Below are 20,490 nucleotides of genomic sequence, written 5' to 3'. Positions count from 1 at the left end.
ATTTTGAAAATAATATATATGCTGCTGCACATTTTAAACAGGTTTTCCTCTTGTCTTTTAATTTGTGTCAGATGTTATAGGATGATCAATAGCACTAAAATGTAGTTACTGCTTATGAGAATTTGTTTACAGTAATGATTTACAGTGATGATGACTCACAGTTAACAAACACTCGTGGGGAGTGGAGGGAGTAGAGTTAAGGAAATGAAACATCCCTCTGATGAGGACAGACTGAGGGAGCTGAGGCTCTTTAGCTTGGAGAAGAGGAGACTGAGGGGTGACATCATCAATGTTTATAAATATGTTAAGGGTGAGTGCCAGGAGGATGGAGCCAGGCTCTTCTTGCTGATGCCCAATGACAGGACAAGGGGCAACGGATGAAATCTGAGGCATAGGCTTCCATATAAAAATGAGGAGGAATTTTTTCACTGTGAGTGTGACAGAACACTGGAACAGGCTGCCCAGGGGGAGTTGTGGAGTCCCCCTCTCTGGAGATATTCAAAACCCGCCTGGATGCGTTCATGTATGATCTGGTATAGGTGAACCTGCTCTGGTAGGGGAGCTGGGCTGGATGATCTTATGAGGTCTCTTACAGTCCCTGACATTCTGTGATTCTGTGGTAGCTCCTCAGACCTTTAAAACCATAAACATTTTTTATCCCTCTCTTTTATAAGTGGGATATCAATAATACATAAATATAACTTTATAAACTTACATTTGAACCTCGACATCAGGGGGCAGAGGCAGGGATTAAAACCAGTCTTTCAGGTAGGAAATCACCCTTTCTCAAGGTAGATTCATAATCTCTGGGTACATTTGCCTAAATAATGTAGAAAATTCAATTCACCTGGATCATTTGTCTCAGTTGAGACATTCCTTCTCTAATTCTGATTTTCATCAGAAACTGTGCCACAAGTGCCCTTCAAAATAAATGTGATGTTGTTAATATACAGGTATTTTCATCAGCTGTGGAGGGTCAAAGTTGATAGCCTGTAAAATCCTTTGGTCTCTGTGTTTATGAATAGGTTTCTTACTCAATTTTCAACTTCAAGCTTAGAATCAGAGTATTTATGGGGCCAGAGGGACTGTTAAATTATATTGTATGACCTTCTGTGATCCTATTCCAAAACCAGTAATTTCTCATGAAAAATAAAATCCGAGGAGGACAAACACATTTTCAAAGCTAGGAAATTGCAGTAGATATTTTCCCCCAAAGATTAAATGCTTACTTCAAATATGTTTAAAATAAAACACTTAGAATTTTAATTTCAAAATTTTAAAATCCTTAATTAAGAGTTGAAAGAAAAAGACAAAATGTCTGAGAAAAGCAAAGTATTTTGCACTTACTTGAATGATACACTTTGGATTGTCCCAAATCTGCATTTCTATGGGAGGGAAGAAAGGATGCAGGAGTGAGGAAATCTATTTGATTTCTCAGAGGAACTCAAGACAAATCACAGATGACTATAGTTTACCTCATTTAATTTAGTTAACCAACAAAATTACTAATGTATGATTTCTCTTCTAGGAGATGTAGTTTGTGTTTTGTGTATCTGAGACATGAAAGAAAATAATTCACAGCTATTTCTAGTTCATTAGAGTGATTGATCACCCCCTCTGTAGCAAGATTTGCGCTTAGCATACAATTATTCATTTGAATGTGGATGTGTGTTTATGTCTCCATATTACCAACATAAACACAACAAACTGTGCTTAATTAGTTTCTGAGGTAACTTGTGCCATTGTACAACTTTTACATTTTTTGCCAATCACAACAACATTTTTATCCATTACTTCTTTATTTAGTTTTTAGTAATCTCATTTCAGTATACCTGTTAGGATTATATTCAGCCACATAGTTTATTCCTTCTTTGTAGGTGCAGTTCCTATTTTATTGAGGTTATCAGGGGCAGAGTTGCAAGAGAAATTCTAACTGTGGTACTATCAAGCCACTGAATCTTATTTTCTTGACTTCAAAATGTACATGACAACCAGAGGAAAGGTTATCTCTGAAGAAACCCATGCCTATTCCAGGGGCCAACATTTTGGAAACAACCAACCACATTGAGACACGGCAGAGGTTTTCTAGGCTTAATCCATACGCTGTCACAAAGATGCTATGAAACAGCAGTACTGTATTTCAAGCAGGTTTTCTACCTCATTTTCAGGTAAGAGCAAGTTTGTGATTCCCCTTAGAAAAGGCAAACTAAATTAGATTAGGAATTGTCTGATATCACTACACTTTCCAGGCAGTGTAAATTCATCAAGTGAAATTTTTCATTCGAAGGATGTGTTTGGATATTGTGAGTGTCCATATAGCATTTGGTCTAACAGTTTCAGCTGAGGTAGAATGTGATCAGAATGATGAGACAACTCAAGTTGAAAATATTAAACCAGTTCATCAAACAAATGTTACAAATATCACTTTTTCTTATTGGGAGTAAGTCCAGTGAACTACAATTGAAACATCACATAATAAAGTGCTGCAACAGCAAAAGGCAAGGCTCTGCAATATGCCCAGATCTGTGGCTGAAAACATTTATCATCTCTCACACCAATGCAGTTGAAAATTATACAAAATAATACTTAAACAAGAAGAATCTATTGATTGAAGTTCAAAGCATGTAAGTACCTTCTATTTGCAGCACCATATTGTTTAACTCTTGAAAGCACCTGTGAGAGGGTAACATGTATCACATCCATTGGCAAGAAATAAAATCATGTTCATCCTTGGACTAGGAAGCTTTAGCAGTCATGTCAGGATCACTGACAGAAAAGTGTCTTTAAAGAATCAGAAAATGATAGCTCCTGTAATGTGAAAATAACACCACTGGCACATGAGGGTTGTCTGTGCAGAGGTAAACAAGAGAAATGACAACTGCTTTGGGTTCTGAAAGGCAATGTTCACTGCAACAGAGTTTATCAAGGCTTGAAGACAGGAACATTTCTCCTAAAAAAAAATAAAGCAGAGTTTGTTACCTGTTTAAAAGAATCACAGAGAAGACTGCCAATGAAGAAAAAAGATCTAAGTTGGTCAAGAAATTATATTGACTAGATATAACTATCATATACAGAATTTTATGGATGAGTATGTCAAAACCTATTAAGATCAATTTAATGAGCTACCACATCTAAAATGTCAAAAGATAAGTAATGACTGTTTTATTGTTGCAGATATTCTCATTTACTAAGCTTGAAGATTTTTTTTCCCTCTTGAAAAGAAGTCCAGCTTTTTGTCCTTGTGAGCTTGAAAATTTTATTCCCCAAAGAATCAGTCAATGGCATATCCCATTTAGAAGCAGAAAAATTGATTTTTTGAGTTATAGGAAATAGTGATAAATGAGAAATTACTAAATCAAAGTGTTGCAACATATATATGCCCAGGGGTAGGGATAATCATTTCACTCACTCTTCTGATACAGTGAGAAGAACTAGATAACAGGCTATGAAAGGAAAACAATGGTGATGTCTACTTCCCTCATAGGCTTGCTGAGATGTATAAAAGCATAAATCAAAACATAGATATCACACTCAGCATCACTCTCACTCGGGCTGCTGGCTGAGCTGCATCTCTCTAACCTCACCCTCCGTTTTGGGCTAATGCACTTTGCTTCCTAACCTCTGGCTGAACCTCCATTCTTCCTTGGGATTGGGGTAAGGTTGAGAGAGGTAGGGGGAAGGTGAAGGGGCAGCTGGGAGCCCCTCCTGGGGACTCAGGTTTCTGGGAGGGGAGTTGTGTTTCTGTATTACCTTTTTACCTTGTATATTTCTGTATATACTGTAAATATCTGCTTGTATATTGTGCCAGCTGTAAATATAAGCTTCATTCATATTTCCAGAGCTGGCTGAGTCTAGTCTGGGTGATTTCTAAAGTGTGTGGGGGGCAGGGAACACCCAAACCATCACAGACAGTCCTTGGTCTCTCTAGTTTTTTTAGGGAGTCTGGGATCACCTGGAACCCCTCAAACCACCACACCTGAAGACAAAGGAAGATCGGTAAAAAGATGGTCTATAATGTCTTGTTTTCAGTTTTCAACTTCTTTGTTGCAACAACGACATTATATTAATAGAAATTGAGTGCAACTTTGTATAATTTAAAAATTAAATGAATTTTTAAAATGTTTTTTTATTCTGATCCTTTTATACTGTGAGTTGTAGCCGTTGATTTCCAAAACTTGACACGCTCAGAATGTTTTATTATTTTCCATCCTACAAAGACAGAATGATGTAGGCCTGGTTGATGGTTTGATGGATGCAGAAAAATCCACAAGATGCTGTTTGTGGTCTAAGCTATCTAGAAGTCAGACAGCTCTTACCTGGTAAAAATATTGTTGTGTGAGAATGACACTGATCTCAGCAGGGAAAATTAGTTTCACCACCATGCGGTTACACATCAATATGATTTTGCGGTTGCAGCAACTGCCATGAACAGTACTAGGGCTGTGGCCAAGGGTCCATAAGCCTGCCTTTAATCATTCTGTGTAGATATATCCCTTCACTCTGCACCCATTTAGTCCATTTAAATCAGTACAGGTATTTATTATCCCACTACTTCCAAATGTGTATTTGTGAAACAGCTAAGGTGCTGTTTTAGCTGAAAATTCTGTATGGTCAAGAAATTGCTTCTGTTCTATTATTTGCTCTTTAAGCTGACCTCCTGTCTCTGAAATGTGCTCTTCTTTAGAAAGATAGTGTATTGCACTACTGGATGAGGTATTTGAAGAGTTTCTTCAAGGTAAATGCATCCTTCTTTCCTTTAGCTTCCAAACCCTTTGCATTCCAGGAAAGGGGTAGGGTTATTGGGATGACACAAGGAATAGAAATAAAGTCTGTTCAAGAATTTCTGCAGGTTTTCAGATGAGAGCTTGACAGAACAAATATTGAGTGTTTCTGGATTAGGGAATGGTAAACTATATTAAAAAATTACATTTTCTTCCATGCTTTATAACTTTCTTGTGCATCATTTGTTTTTATTTAAAGAGTGTTTAATCCTGTAAGCATGTCTCTCAGTTGTTCATTTTTCTGGTTATAGGGGTTTATAGAGAACTTCTCAAATTTCCTGCTTGTGGTCTTAGTTTTTAGTGTAATTGCTTTAAAGGACAGTTGTCACATTTTAAACCCAGCAGACAATCTTCCTTATCGTCTCACTCACTGTTCTCCAGCAGGACTGAGGAAAGAAATAGAAGGGTAAAAGTGCAAGAACTCGTGGGCCAAGATAACAGTTTAATAGAAGAGCAAAGTCCATATGCACAGACAAAGAAAAATAAGAATTTGTTCACTGCTTCCTATCAGCAGGCAGGTGTTCAGCCATTGCCAGGAAGCAGGGCTTATCATGGATAATCATTACTTGCTAAGACAAAAGCCATAGCTCCGAGCATCTCTCACTTCCTCTTTGCTGGCTTTTATTGCTGAGTATGAATTCAGATGCTGTGCAACATCCCTTTGGACACTGAGATCAGCTGTATGAATTCATATGCTGTGCAACATCCCTTTGGACACTGAGATCAGCTGTTCTGTCTCTTTCCAAGTTCTTGCATACTCTCACCCTGCTTGCTAGTGGGGTGAGGTGAAAAGCAGAAAAGGTCTTGGTTGTGTGTCACCACTGCTCAGCAACAGCTGAAACACCATTGTGTTATCAGCACTCTTTCCAGTGCTAATCCAAAACAGAGGCCTATATAAGCTACCATGAAGAAAATGAACTCTTTCCCAGCAAAAAAAGTACAATAGTGTGTGACTAAATGCTAAAGGAGCATAAGTTTACTAGTGATCTTTGGATTAAGTGCATTATTTTCAGTAACAGGTCAAGAATTTTTACCTTCTTGTCTTCATTTTTTTCTAAATGTGTTCTCTGTCACAGAATCACAGAATTAATTAGGTTGGAAAAGACCTTTGAGATCATTGAGTCCATGGATGCTGTAATTTCTTTTCTGCATCTCTCTCTTCAAATATAATTCTGTTTTGTTTTTTTTTTTCTCCAATTCATTTGAGAGCTTCATTCTCTTGGGTCTCTTTGAAAACCACAACAAGGGAAAACAACATTTTATGTACTGTTTTAATAGGTATGTCAATAAAGAAAGTTAGAAGTACATTATTTCTTGCTTAACTTTCTAAACAATATGTGACACACCTAAGAAAAGTAAGGCACTTACCAGATGGTGCATATTGGAAGAAAACTAATGAAATCTAATCATATTTTCAGTTTTCATTCCAGCCTTTTCCTTGTCAATTTTACTGTCTTAACTGTTTTTTTTTTCTTTTCACTGAACTGAAATCCTGCACTTTGTTCCTTCATGTTGCAATTCATGTACACCTGCCCATCTGAACCAATTGTTTACTTCCTCAAAGGTGTGAGTATTTTAGGAATCTCTGCTTCATCCCTTGAGATAACAGTAGCTAAAGCCATGGGCTTTTCAGGAGATCAAAGCAAACCCATTAAATTTGTTTGTCTGGCAGTGTCTCAGAACAGTCCTAAAGTGTTGGCACCAGATGAATATCAGAAAGCAAAACCATTTCCTAATAGAGCCATTGCTACCTTGGTGGATCCCAGTGGTGGCTCTTCTGAATGCTTCAGTGAATAACAGATCTGAAAATATGTTAAAAACTTTTTGAGCCTTCTTTGAGTGATACCTGAATAACCTGTGTTTGCCACTAGTGCAATTAGAGACATTAACAACAAAGTTCAGAGGAACTTCGACTATGCTTTCATGGGCAACTCATTGTTTTACTTACTAGTGCTACAAAATAAAAGAGGAACAAAAGTGACAGAAAAATACAGCATAAATCACCATTGCAGATGAGAATTGTCAATTCTTTAATCAAAAACTTTTACTTGCCTACAATCCATGTCTGGGCCTGCTGACATTAGTCTCCACAGTTGCTTCAGGTTTAATCACGAATGATGACCTCTGCTACTGCTTGACTCATAGTGAATGCCCATAAGTTTTCTTTTTATTATGATGATGAATAACACATTGCTGCTGTCCTATCTTATTTCTTAGAAATAAAGCAAGACATTGATTTTGTTATGGAATATTTCAATACTTTACCTAGCGATGCAATACCTAACAATAAAAACCTAAAGAGAAGTTCAATGAGACTCTATTTTTATGAATTGTGCATTATGATTTAATAAACAAAAAAAATGATGCATAAGGTGCTGATTAATATTGAGGTATTCATCTGGTTTTATGTGACAAATATCCTATTGCAGGATATAAACCTCAAACTCAGGTCGTTGCCCAAGTTGTGTGAATTGATAGCAAGATCTTAATTGTCAGGAATATGTTAACTGATCTTCCTATGTATTGTGAGAAGTGATATCCATAGATTTGCAGTATTAAGATAAATTATTGTAGAAGAAATTTCCAAGTAGAACTAGAAGAGGCAAAAGGTTCACCTTGGACAATTAAATAATCCTAATTAGACAATAGATAATGCATGTGCATAAGAATTCAACCTTTCTATTAGCTGTGAAAATTGAACATAGATTTCACTGTGAAGAGCAGCTGATCTAAAAGCTTCTAATCCCAAGCAGTTTACAATAGCTACAGAAAGCTATTGATCTCATAAATTTTCTAATATCTTTATTTTAGTCTGAAGTATTGGTTAAGAATGATGAAAGGCAGAAAAGGGACTAGTCTTGGGAGATTGATTCCATGGAGGAAAAGGGAAATTATCAGTCAACTTCTGAAGAAAACACACAACTCTATAAAAGACATTGTTAAAATATTATTATATTACAAATGTATTTTCATATAATATAGGATATAAAATAAGAATATTTCCTTTCAATGTGGAAGGTCAAAATCTGAATACATGGGGTCTGGTACATTAATATAGTCAATATACATAGCATATAATAACCTGTCTGTTCCTCTTCATTAAAAAAATTCCTTGATTCAAAAAATAAACATACCATACAACAGTCTGAGCATTGATGTTTGGCAGAAATATCCTTAAATCTCTGCTCAGTGTAGGAGACACAGAGATTTCAATAAAGGCTCAAAATATCTAAAGAAAATATCTGTAGGAAAAAATTCACCTTAAAAGGTGAGAATTACATTTGTGCTCATGAAATTGTTTGGTTTTCCTCCAACTGGTCTTAAAAGAAGACATTGCATTGTATTACAAAATGTTTCTCTCTTGTGTCCCTAGCAATGCTGTAATCATCATAGTCTGATATTACACCAAAATAGCAAAGACCACAAGGTTTTACTTGGAAGAGAGTGGAGATGTGAGGGATTGCAATCTGTAGTGGAAACTTACAGGAATGGCCTGCTCTGGGCTGCTTTGCAGTAAAGTGTGGGGTTTTTTGTTTGATTAGTTGTTTTATTGGGGTTTTGTTGTTGCTGCATGTGTGGGTTGTGTGTGTGAGAGAAAGAATGAGATATAGACTACCACTTAAAGGATTTCAGCAGTCTTTGTCATCAGAGAATCTGCGTATGATGAAAAAAACCTTCAGCTTAGACTCTGAGAGCACCTTGGTTTCCTGTGCTTTGAAGTCTGACAGAGGCTGAAAGCTAAACAATGGCATTATGAACCTGACAAACTTGACAGGCTCTTTCATAGAATCATAAAATCAAAGAATCAGCCAGGTTTGAAGAGACCTCCAGGATCATCCAGTCCTGGATGAGGAACTGATCAGTTCAGGAACTGCAGACTAAGATAACTTTAGTGCCAGCCTAGCAATTTTATGGCTCATTTACTAAGATTTAAGTATTACTTCATATATGATTAGGTAATATATAGCTTGTATAGTTGGTGTGATGTTCAGTCACTCTTAGTAGTTGGCTGCTTGCTTACCGAGTTTCTTTTCAATTCATGAAGTAAACACAGAGATATTTTGTTTATTCTTGCATAAAAATAGCCCTGTGGAACTTTACCCTGAGATAATATAACTTCCAAAAAACATTGTGATATTTTCAGAGTTCTCATAAAGTAGGTAAGAAAAGCAAATTATTATATATACATATATATTTATTGATACACCACATGATAAGCCATTTTCAGGTACACAGTATCACAATATCACCAAGGTTGGAAGAGACCTCACAGATCATCAAGTCCAACCCTTTACCACAGAGCTCAAGGCTAGACCATGGCACCAAGTGCCACGTCCAATCCTGCCTTGAACAGCTCCAGGGACGGTGACTCCACCACCTCCCCGGGCAGCCCATTCCAGCATCCAATGACCCTCCCAGTGAAGAACTTTCTCCTCACCTCGAGCCTAAATTTCCCCTGGCGTAGCTTGAGGCTGTGTCCTCTCGTTCTGGTGCTGGTCACCTGAGAGAAGAGAGCAACCTCCTCCTGGCTACAACCACCCCCATGCAGGTCGTTTTCTATAGATTGCATGCCTGCAAATTATTAGAATCACAGAGAACCTTCCTGCACTATAAGGACAGCTGATGGGTTTGCAAATCTGGGTAACTACAATAGCTAAAATTGTACAGCTATTACAAAGCCAGCATAATCTATATTACTAAAAACACTGTTTATAGCTCCAGGATGATAAGAAGTTATGTTCAATAATATCATATGTGCACAATATGCAACAGAAACATCTGTAAATATATAAAGTTTAATTTCATGATTTTTAAAGGATAGTTTTCCAAATATGCATATTTCTGAATATCAATCTTTTAAAAAGAGAAAATCAAAACAATTATCTGAAGATATTCATATTAACTTTATTACTCTACCCTTTATCACTTTGAGAAAGAAGAAAAATCAAATTTCCTTTTCAGCTGTTGTGGCAGGAAGGTATGTGTGATGGTTTGGGAGTTACCCACACCCCAATACTTATGAAATCACCCAGATTAGACTCAGCTGGCTGGAAGTTAAGGAATGAAGATATATTTACAGCTTAGCACAATTTACAAGCATATATATACATAATATACACAAATACTTACAGTTACATACAAGTTAAAAGTAATACAGAAACACAAAATCCCTCCCAGAAATCAGACTGCCAGGGGGGTCTTGACCCAAACCTTCTCCCCACTCCCTCTTTCTGTTCCTTCAGAAATAACCAGATCAATTCATGTGTATCTCATGTGATAAATCTGGAGAGATCTGAGGTGAGATGTCAAAAAAAAAAAAAAAAAAAAAAAAAAAGATGACAAGGAGGTTAGAGAAAATAGGGTTAGGTCAGATTAGAGAGTTAAGGCAGATGCAACCACACAGACTAGACTGCCAGTGAGAGAAGAAACAGAAGTGAGAGCTGAGAATCTTCCTGTGTTGACTAGCCAGGTGGCTTGTGCTAAATGTGCATCTCAGTTTTTTTTGGAGATCCCTCATCCTATTACTTTCAGAATGGTTTTTAGTAGTCTGTTGTAAGGCTTGACTTTCCCAGCAGCTGGTTTGTGATAAGGGATGTCATATACCCACTCGATGCCATGCTCCTTGGCCCAAATACCTATAAAAGTGTTTCAGAAATGAGTTCTGTTATCTGGCTCAACTCTTTCTGAGGTGCTGTGTTGCCTCAGGACTTGTTTTTCAAAGCCTATGTCTTAGGCATTAGGTCTTATATTGAGCACTTTTAAAATTTGCCTAGGTAAGATTTTTGTGCACTATTTAGACCTTTTTCAGAAACTTACACTTGTTTTAGTCTCTATAAACATAACACAAAATACTAAAACACCTTTGATTTTCATAACATATACACTTGCTTAAAGCAAGAGAGAGTTGCATGGTCCCTGCTATAATTATTTAAAAATAAGTCACTATTTCATGAGAGTGAGGGAAAACAAAATCATGCATCAATATTTTAGTAGGAAGGCTTAGGAATCTGAAAAACAAATAAGAAAAAAAGAAAACCCCATGAGACAAAGTTCAGCTTATATTGTGTATCTTCAGCTGGAGAAGAGTGCACATATGGGCAGTGTGATATGCTAAGAACATTATGGAAGTAGTCATATTTGTGAAGTGTTGGTTTTTTTTTCTTCCTATTTTTCTGGTTTTGCATGAGGCAAGAAACAGTTCTTGGGTTTCTTACTCAGTATTCTGAATCTCAATAAACAAATAAATAAGTAAATAAGCAAAAGGTGATGCCCTCAAACAAGAAAAGCTGTCCTGATGCTAAGTGAAGCCCTTGTGTCTCCTTGTGCAAGGTCCTGGGCTGTGTCACAAAGGGAAAGGAGAGTGGCAGAAATAGTGCAGACAAGATCTTACATCTGAATTACTAATGTATTTCATTAAACCCCAGAAATTTTAAACAGGATTCCATCGTCACATGGTGAACAAGTAATAGACATTGCTCTAGGCATAATTTCAATCATTTTTTGTTTGTTCTATATTGCAGATTGAGTCGGGGAACTGGCTCACTTTTAATAGTACATTTCCAGCAGTGGCATCTGTTATTGACTTTGCTTATTTATTTAGAAAACTGTGTACCAGAAAAATCTCAGTATAATAAATGTTTATCAATTCCATTACCAAAGTGGGAGGTAACATAATCAGTAGGAGAAGAAAGCATGTTGCAGAAATCGTGTTTTACAAACAGAGCAGTGTATATTGACATATATATTAAAAACCTTTCAAATGCCCACAATAAAAAGGTGAAATACAAACAAGTAGATCATGTATTAATAAACATGAATTGGTAAGAACAAGCTACATATCTTCCAAAATCGTTCATGTCTACAGTTGGAGTCTGACTATCGACTAGCTTCTCTGGGTTTTTAATCAGAAATAGAACACACCTGTCTGAATTAACTGCTTTAGGTGGCTATTGTGGGGAAAGTATGGTGGCAGAGGCTTTCTAAATGGATATTACCCTCTTTTATTTTTTGTCCACAAAGAGATTTGAAGTTGTTCTGAATGACAACCTTATTACATGGCACAGTTAAAAAGAAAGGAGAGAGGGTCTGAAATCTTCTCACATAAAGCAATTTCATTAGATATAATAACATTTAAACCCTCAATATTTTTGTATCATATAAGCAACTTTTACAAAGAGAACTTTACAGTGAATTTCTGGTTGAGGCAGAAGAGAGAGAAAGATCAGCTAGTCTCTTAAAAGATGGGAGCACATCTAAGGTGTGAAAATCTGGCTCATTATATGCTAATTAAATAAGCATAGGAAGGCATAAGTGAACTTTTGCGCTGTGCCTCAGATGTAGCTGTTCATGTCACTGGACTATGAAATTAAAATGTTTGTCTTAATTAATATGTACTTAATGAAATATATAAAATGTCACTAATTAAATTCTCTGAGACTCTGGGACTCTTTTCAATGGCAGAGATAAAAAAGAATCTCTTTATTTCCTCCCTGAAGACTAGTTGACTGCACAGTGATTAAAGTAGTTGCTGATTCCTTATAAGATACTTAAGGTACGAGACAAAGCGCAGTTTTGTTGCTGGTGTGATGATAAAAGATTTGAAATCCACTCTGTTTCGTCGTAACTTTAACAGAATGAACAGAATAAGTTGCATAAAGTGTCATACTCCCCTCCCCAATTCCCATTTTTTTTCTTTGGGGGAATTTTTTAAGAGCTCTTGATTTCCTTCCAATGGAAGCTGAAAATATATAAAAAATGAGCATGTTGTGTAAGATAAGCAAATGTCTTCCACTGATCTCCAGGAACAACTCTTCTGAGCTAGTCAAAATAACTAAAAATTGTTCTTCTGCAATCTGTGTAGCATTTCCTTACCATTCGTATATCTATAGATGTTGCGGATGACGATGCCAATTTTTAATAGGATAGTTCTCATTTTGAGGTTGAAAGGAAAGAAAGAGGCCCATTTTATTACTTGATAGATGTGGAAAACAAGGCAAAAGTCAAATTATCTACCTGTTATCACAGCTTCATGAACAAAGAAATTAATTATTATCAGCTACAGTAAGCCAAATATATAGAGGTAAGAAGAATTATCAATTTTCTGTATAATTAAGACATCAGGCTCCATATAAAAAGTCCTCAAATTTCTGTAACAGTCATCTGAAATATATCAGATTATTTAAATACTGACTATACTAGGGATTTTGTTGTGCTTTCAGTATTACAGAAACAACGTGGAGCTTATATGCTGATATTCATTTTGGAAATTCTAGCACTAGGAACTCATGACTTTAAATTTTTCCATACCTTCACTCACACCCATAGAAACAAAAAAATAATACTTGCCATGAAAACATAAGTCTTGTTCTTTGGATTTACTTAGATATTTCTCCAAATGTATTGCTATTGTTTTGCTCTGCTTCCTCTTTATTTGCTTGATCAGTTAAATATGTTTAACATATCATAAACTATGAGTATAAAGAAGGCCTCGTAACTGAGAAATATCATTACCAGATTTCTAATGGGTGTTGTGGTGGAACACATTCATAAAGAGTCAAGGAAAAAGGTGAACAATAAATTGACAAAACTTGCTGATGTTATTGAGTTATTGAGGAGTCTAAGGTCAAATGTTGACTATGAAAAATTGCCAAGACACATTATAATACTGAGTGGCCGGGTAATAAATAGAAAATGAAATTCAATATGTGTAAATGTGATACATATCTATATCAAATAGTGTGACTTCTTTATAAAGAAAAATAGAAAACATTATCAATACAGTGTTGAATTCCTATTCTGTCCATATGCTGAATAGGAAACTATGGGAATTCCCCTTCTTCCAACTCCTTCACCTCTAAAAGAGAACAATTTAACTGTAAAACATCCAAAGAAAGCTGACAAGTATACACGACTGTAGTGGGTTCAGAAACTCCCATCCCACTATTGGAATCCATCAGACCAGCTCAGAGGTCTTGGAAGTAAGATAAAGCTATATTTACAGCAAAGCTGAATTTACAAGCATATTTATACAACATATTTACAAGTGTTTCCATTTGTATACAAAGTAGAAATAATACAGAAACCCAAATTCCCTCCCAGACAAAGAAACTGGCCAGAAGGGACTCAAAGCCACCCTCTCTCTCTCCCCCAAACAGAAGAAAAACCCAAACCAAACAACAAAACAAGAGCAAAGCTTACTCTGTTGTCTGGAAATGTTACCTGGGGTTAGTGGATGAGATTAGAGAGAAGAGATGGGAAGGAGACAAGTGCTCTGAGACAAAGAGGGCCAAACTGTTTACTTTTTGGCTTTTTATCACTCTCAGCAAACTAATGAACGATATAGACTTTATCATTATTTTCTTTTCACAACCAATGATCTAATTTCTCTCATTAGAATATTCCAATTAGCCTCATACCAGTACAATGATGGAAGGTAAAGGATGTCTCTATAGTAGGAAAGACTAAATAGAATAAAGGCTGTAAAAGAGATGACTAGTAAGAGAAGGATAAGATAAAGACCTACAAATTTATAAGTGATGTTAGAAAATCACCATGAGAATGGTGAAAGCCTGGAATGGGTTGCCCAGGTTGAGGCCCCATCCCTGGAAGTGTTTAAGGCCAGACTGGCTGAGGCTCTGTCCAGGCTGATCTAGGGTAGGGTGTCCCTGCCCATGGCAGCGGGGTTGGAACTAGATGGTCCTTGTGGTCCCTTCCAACCCTGACTGATTCTATGATTCTATTCACTTTCTGTCACTGTAAGCACATTAGCTAAGCATACAATATCCTTGTAGCTTGTGGGAGTTCTTCAGTGGGCAAGTTGGGAACTCTAGGTATAAGAACTTGCTTCTGCTTCTCTGTCGTTTTGCTGAAAATGCTGCTTTCATAAATATCCATATTAAGTGATGTTGTAATTAAGCTAAATATATTTGCAGAGCTTATTATGAGTGTCCTGCAGTTCTGAAATTTGAGATTATTTTTGTCTCATAGTGCACATCTTCAATATATAATGACAAGCCTTGCACTTAAGAGTAGTGTTGCAAATAAGGATGATACATGCTAATATTTCAGCTTCCTGAGCTATTTGCAAGTGTTTTCTTAAATATTATTTGTTTCAGGAAATTGGATCATTTTTTTCCCTGTAAATTCTTGCTTACTCCTTCATTCTAAAAGCCTAACTGAACAGGGAAATACTGCTTTGTCATTTGATTTACTTTCTTGCTTGCTATTAAGTAAATACTAATGGTATATGTAAAAAGGTGCATAACTTTAAGTAAAATGTAATTTATGTAAACTCTGATCTTCCAGTATCTTTTTATATTAAATTTAAAAGAGAAGGAATATTTAACAATATAAAAACTGTCTCTTATTTTGAATTTTCTTATGTTTTTTTTTAGAATGAAAAGGATAACTGAACCCTGTATAAAGCTGATATAATGATTTGTTCCACATCTCTGATTTATCACTGAAAATAATTTCCTAATTAGCACTTTGACCTTTATCAAGGTAATTTAGTGACTCTTTCATTAGTAGTAGTCCAGAGAGGAGTGTTGGATTAAAACACTACCTTTTGGTGATGATACAAAGCCTACTTTAAAACTTGTTGGAAGCTGTGGTATTTACTTAATTTGGCGTTTGACTGACAGCAACTTATTTTAGGTTGATAGCATTTCTGGTAGAACTGAAGTTACCAAAATTTCAGTCTGATCCTTAGGGACAGTTTTTTCAAATCAGATTTCCTAGGTCAGTTTTGTTTCTTCACATTACTCTTGAAATTATTATTAGAATGAAGAGGATTAAGAATTAATGAGATGTGCTGCCATACACCAAAAACCTCTGATCACTGTGCATGTGTCCCACCGAAGATTTGAAGGTTGTGAGTTGTGTCTTCATACATACCATCCACAGAATAGAGGATGCCAGCTAATTGTTTACAAATGCTTTCTGTCTGTTCTCGTGTTCTAGACAAAAATCAATATGTGTCTGGCCATTTCTCCCAATGAGCAGTCTCAGAGGCTTCATCCTCACTCCGTATACTTATCCCCAGAAACACTCTGCTATTTGCTTGGAAGGACTTCTTCTTCAAGTATTTTAAGGGACAGTGAATTACAGATTATATTGAAGCACCACTGTGGATGTAACTCTTTTTATAATTGCTGCTGGAGATTTGTACTTGGTTGTGCCAAGAGAATACTGACACTAGTACGGGCTCTTCAGCTTGAGATCTCAGAAACGCAGAATGGCTTCAGTTGGTAGGCACCTTAAAGATCAACTGTCCTGGCATAGGCAGGGATACTTTCAACTAGACCAGGTTGATCAAAGCCTCATCCAGCCTGGTTTTAAATGCTTTCTAGGATGAAGTGTCCACAACTTCTCTGAGCAGCCCTTTTCAGTGTCTCACCATCTTCATAGTAAAGGGTTGGACCTGATGATCTATGAGGTCTCTTCCAACCTTGGTGATACTGTGATACTGTGATTTTCATAAGTGGGGGGGGGGGGGGAGGGGGGTGGGGGGTGGGTAACTCCCAAACCATCACAGAGCCCTTACCATTGAAGATCAAAGCAAAACATCGTTGAGTACCTCAGCCTTTCCCATATCCTGTGTGACCAGCTATCTTATTTTCTTCCAGAGATGCTCCACATTTCCCCTGTTTTTCCCTTTGTAACTGATGTATTTACAGTATCACAGTATCACAGTATCACGGTATCACAGTATCACAGTATCACCAAGGTTGGAAGAGACCTCACAGATCATCAAGTCCAACCCTTTACCACAGTGCCCAAGGCTAGACCATGGCACCAAGTGCCACATCCAACCTTGCCTTGAACTGCCTCAGGGACGATGACTCCACCACCTCCCCAGGCAGCCCATTCCAGTGGCCAATGACTCTCTCAGTGAAGAACTTTCTCCTCACCTCGAGCCGAAATTTCCCCTGGCGCAGCCTGAGGCTGTGTCCTTTATATATATTATGACATAACTGTACTTTCATTTGTCTCCATTCTAGATCAGCAGTACCTTTAAGACCATACTTTCTTCATTCTTATTCAGTGAAGCACTTGGGAGGTTATGCTTAGGTCGTGTTGAATCTACTGGGATATCTGCTTAAGTTGTGGAAATGAGAGGTTTTGTCAATCAATATAGTGTTTATTTTTTGCTATAGGTGTAAGAGGCTCTTTGTGAGTCTCTTGCCACTTGTGATCAATAAAGAGGGTCCTGGGAACAGATACCAGTGAGCCTGACTTTCATCACAGGTAAAATGTTAGAGTCTAACATATGAATTAAGAATACAGAATGCATGCAGACGCAGTCTGGTGTTAAAATGTAACTATGTGACTTCTGTAAAGGCAATACTGGCTCAGTCAACCAAAATTGTGGCAAAGTAGGCATAATGAAATCTGCAGATTTGTACGTTGTAGCAGTTTGTAAGGCATGAGGCAACATATAAATTGAATGGGGAATTACTGGAATATTTCTAATTAGCATCTCCTAATCTCATTTGAAGAGACAAAACAGAGCACCCACACTTCTGAGATAGAAGGACATTTCTTACGTTCATATTTTGCAGGTAGCACTGCTCTAATTTATTTCATTTGTCGTTCAGGTAGTCTGGAGTTCAATCTATTATTTCTTGAGTAATTCTGCTTTGCTAAGGGCCATTTTGTGCACCCTTCCAGAGAGCACTTATTATTCTATGAAGCTTCACTGATTTTGGCCTGTAAAAATTCCTTCCCTCTGATAGAATATGGCATAGTTGAATCCCTGGAGACTTTCTTTCTTCACTTAAAATACAGAAAAGCCTTAGTGAGTTAAAGGAAAAGTACAAAAAGTGTCAAGACATTCCCAGTGTAATGTCCTTGACTTTGTGTGCTTCTAACTCCATAGTCTTCATGCCAGAGAAATTCTCTTCTTTTAGTGATAAATAGATAGGATTAGGCTTCTATACAAATTCTGCCTATTGACAAATCAGACTTTGTTTTACTTAGGAGATAAGCAGTTATTAGTTGTGTTAAGATGTTACTCAAAAAGTCTGTAGGAAGTGCGAAGTATGACTTACCTGGTGAGAAAGGTGTGAAGAGCTAGCCATTAGTATGTAGCTGGTGTACAATTTATTTGGAAACCAAAACTGCCCAGAAGATGTTTTTAATGGTCATAGTCATATATTGCATATAAAGATTAATAGCTCTAGCAGCCAGACATTTTTCAGCAAACAACTGAGCTGACTCAATGACTTCTGATGAAAAAGCCACATTCTAGTTGCTGATACATCACACAATATAATAATGCTTATTAATCTTCTTTGCAATTACACAACATGGAAGGAAGCTAATACCTCTGTAGGTACTCAAAGTGCAGGTGGTTGTGTGAACTGATACATATATCATGAGAGAATGTACATCATTACTTGACTAGGTTGTGGTATGTATTTGAAATTTACCATGAAGGGTGACAAGGTAAGATCCTAGTGCAATGGAACATTAACTTTTCATGACAGTTTGACTTGTAGCCAAAAATGTCAAGTTTAAAATTTTAGGATAATTCTTTACCCATCATGTAAAAAAAAAAACAAACACCCAAACAAACCCCAGACAAAACCCACAAAATGGCAAAAGGTGATTTTAGGATAGAACAACGAAAACAGAATAGAGGTGGTGGAGGCACCGTCCCTGGGGGTCTTCAAGAAGGGACTGGATGAGGCACTTAGTGCCATGGTCTAGTTGATTGGATAGGGCTGGGTGATAGGTTGGACTGGATGATCTTGGAGGTCTCTTCCAACCTGGTTGATTCTATGATTCTATGATTCTAAAATTGGTCTTTTTTTTCTCCATTAGACATTTCTGTGTGTATAAAAAAGGGTTATGTATATGGAGATATCTGAGTTCAAATAGTGATATAAAATAATATGGTTAATTTTGGGAAAGTTCTGATAGTCAATGTTTCTTCCAGTTTTCTTCTCACACCTCTTATTTTTTAAGGACATTAGAACTTTTACCCTTTTAAATATACAGCTCAGAGTCTTTACCTGATTCTTTCTTCCCTTCATACTTTAATTCCCACATTATTCATATGGACAAGGTGACTGAACACAGGCATGATATGTTTAGAATCCGAAAGTAATGCAAAATACATTTCGGAAAGTTCCACAGTAATAAACTCTGCTATAACTCATTAGGTTGATAAGATCAAAATAATTAACAAGAGGACCATACAGTATATTTTCTTATCAGTTTCTGATGCAGTTTGGATTTATTTAGATCTTTGTGAGATTTTAAGTTTTTCAGTGAGAAGGTGGAAGTGAGAACAAAGGATCTTGTCTTAAGCTCTATGCTTGGAAAATATATTCTTAGTGTAGAGAGGTTACACAGAAATAACTATATATTTTCTTTATATCTGAAAGACTGTTTCCAGAAGTAAAAAAATAGGTTAATATCAATACCTTTGTATATATGTGTATGGTTTAGTCACAACAATAAAAGTATTTTAAAATGGATGGAGATTGGTTCTTCAAAATCTGCTTCTATTTCTTTCTGTTGCAATGGTTTGTGACTTGTTTCCTTTGCACCTGAAAGAACAGACTGAAGAAAACTGTAAGGAAAGGTTCTTGGTAAACAAGGGCAGTTGTTGCCATCTCGGCGAGTATTGATAATTTGGCCAATGGAAAAAAATTAATTAAACAGAATAATTAACCAATACTGTAAATAACAGGCTATGAAAGGAAAACAATGGTGATGTCTACTTCCCTCATAGGCTTGCTGAGATGTATAAAAGCATAAGTCAAAACATAGATAACACACTCAACATCACTCTCACTCGGGCTGCTGGCTGAGCTGCATCTCTCTAACCTCACCCTCCATTTTGGGCTAATCCACTTTGCTTCCTAACCCCCTGGCTGAACCTCCATTCCTCCTTGGGACTGGGGTAAGGTTGAGAGGGGTAGGGGGGAAGGTGAAAGGGTGGTTGAGAGCCCCTCCTGGGGACTCAGGTTTCTGGGAGGGGAGTTGTGTTTCTGTATTACCTTTTACTTGCATATTTCTGTCTATAACTGTATATTCTGTAAATATCTGCTTGTATATTGTGCCAGCTGTAAATAGAAGCTTCATTCATATTTCCAGAGCTGGCTGAGTCTAGTCTGGGTGATTTCTGAAGTGTGCGTGTGTGAGGGGGCGGGGAACACCCAAACCATCACACACACCACGGGATTAGAATTTTGAGTATTCAAAAAAACGACAGAAATCACTGAAAAATGTGTGTTCAGCCCACAAAACTATGATGAAGCTACTGAAGGTGAACTTTGTAGACCTGAGGGATTAGAAAAGACAGAAGTATGTGCTGCAATTTTCCTTCTGATTATGATATTTCTGAATAATCAAAAACGTAATCCGTGTGACAATTAACTCTGAAGAGTGACTTGACTGTGACTTACACTGTAAGATCTTTCACCATCAATGCCTCTGCATGTATGTAACACAGAGGAAAACTAATTCTGTGCACTTTGAGGCACCTTGAATTGCACTTTATTAGAATGTTTTCCTGTGAAAACAATATTCCACAGATGTAACTCATTTAAATTTATTTCAATAATCAGATGAACATCACAAAAATAAACACCCACTTCCAAATCTCAAACCAAAGGGGAACACAACTCCTCAAATAATAATTTTAACTAAGCAGAACAGTAGGTCCTAACAAAATCTTAAATCCCAGTCTACAATA

The sequence above is a fragment of the Pogoniulus pusillus genome, chromosome 12 (assembly GCF_015220805.1).
Source record: "Pogoniulus pusillus isolate bPogPus1 chromosome 12, bPogPus1.pri, whole genome shotgun sequence".
In the NCBI taxonomy this organism is placed as follows: Eukaryota; Metazoa; Chordata; class Aves; order Piciformes; family Lybiidae; genus Pogoniulus; species Pogoniulus pusillus.
Note: the sequence above shows the minus strand (reverse complement) of the source record.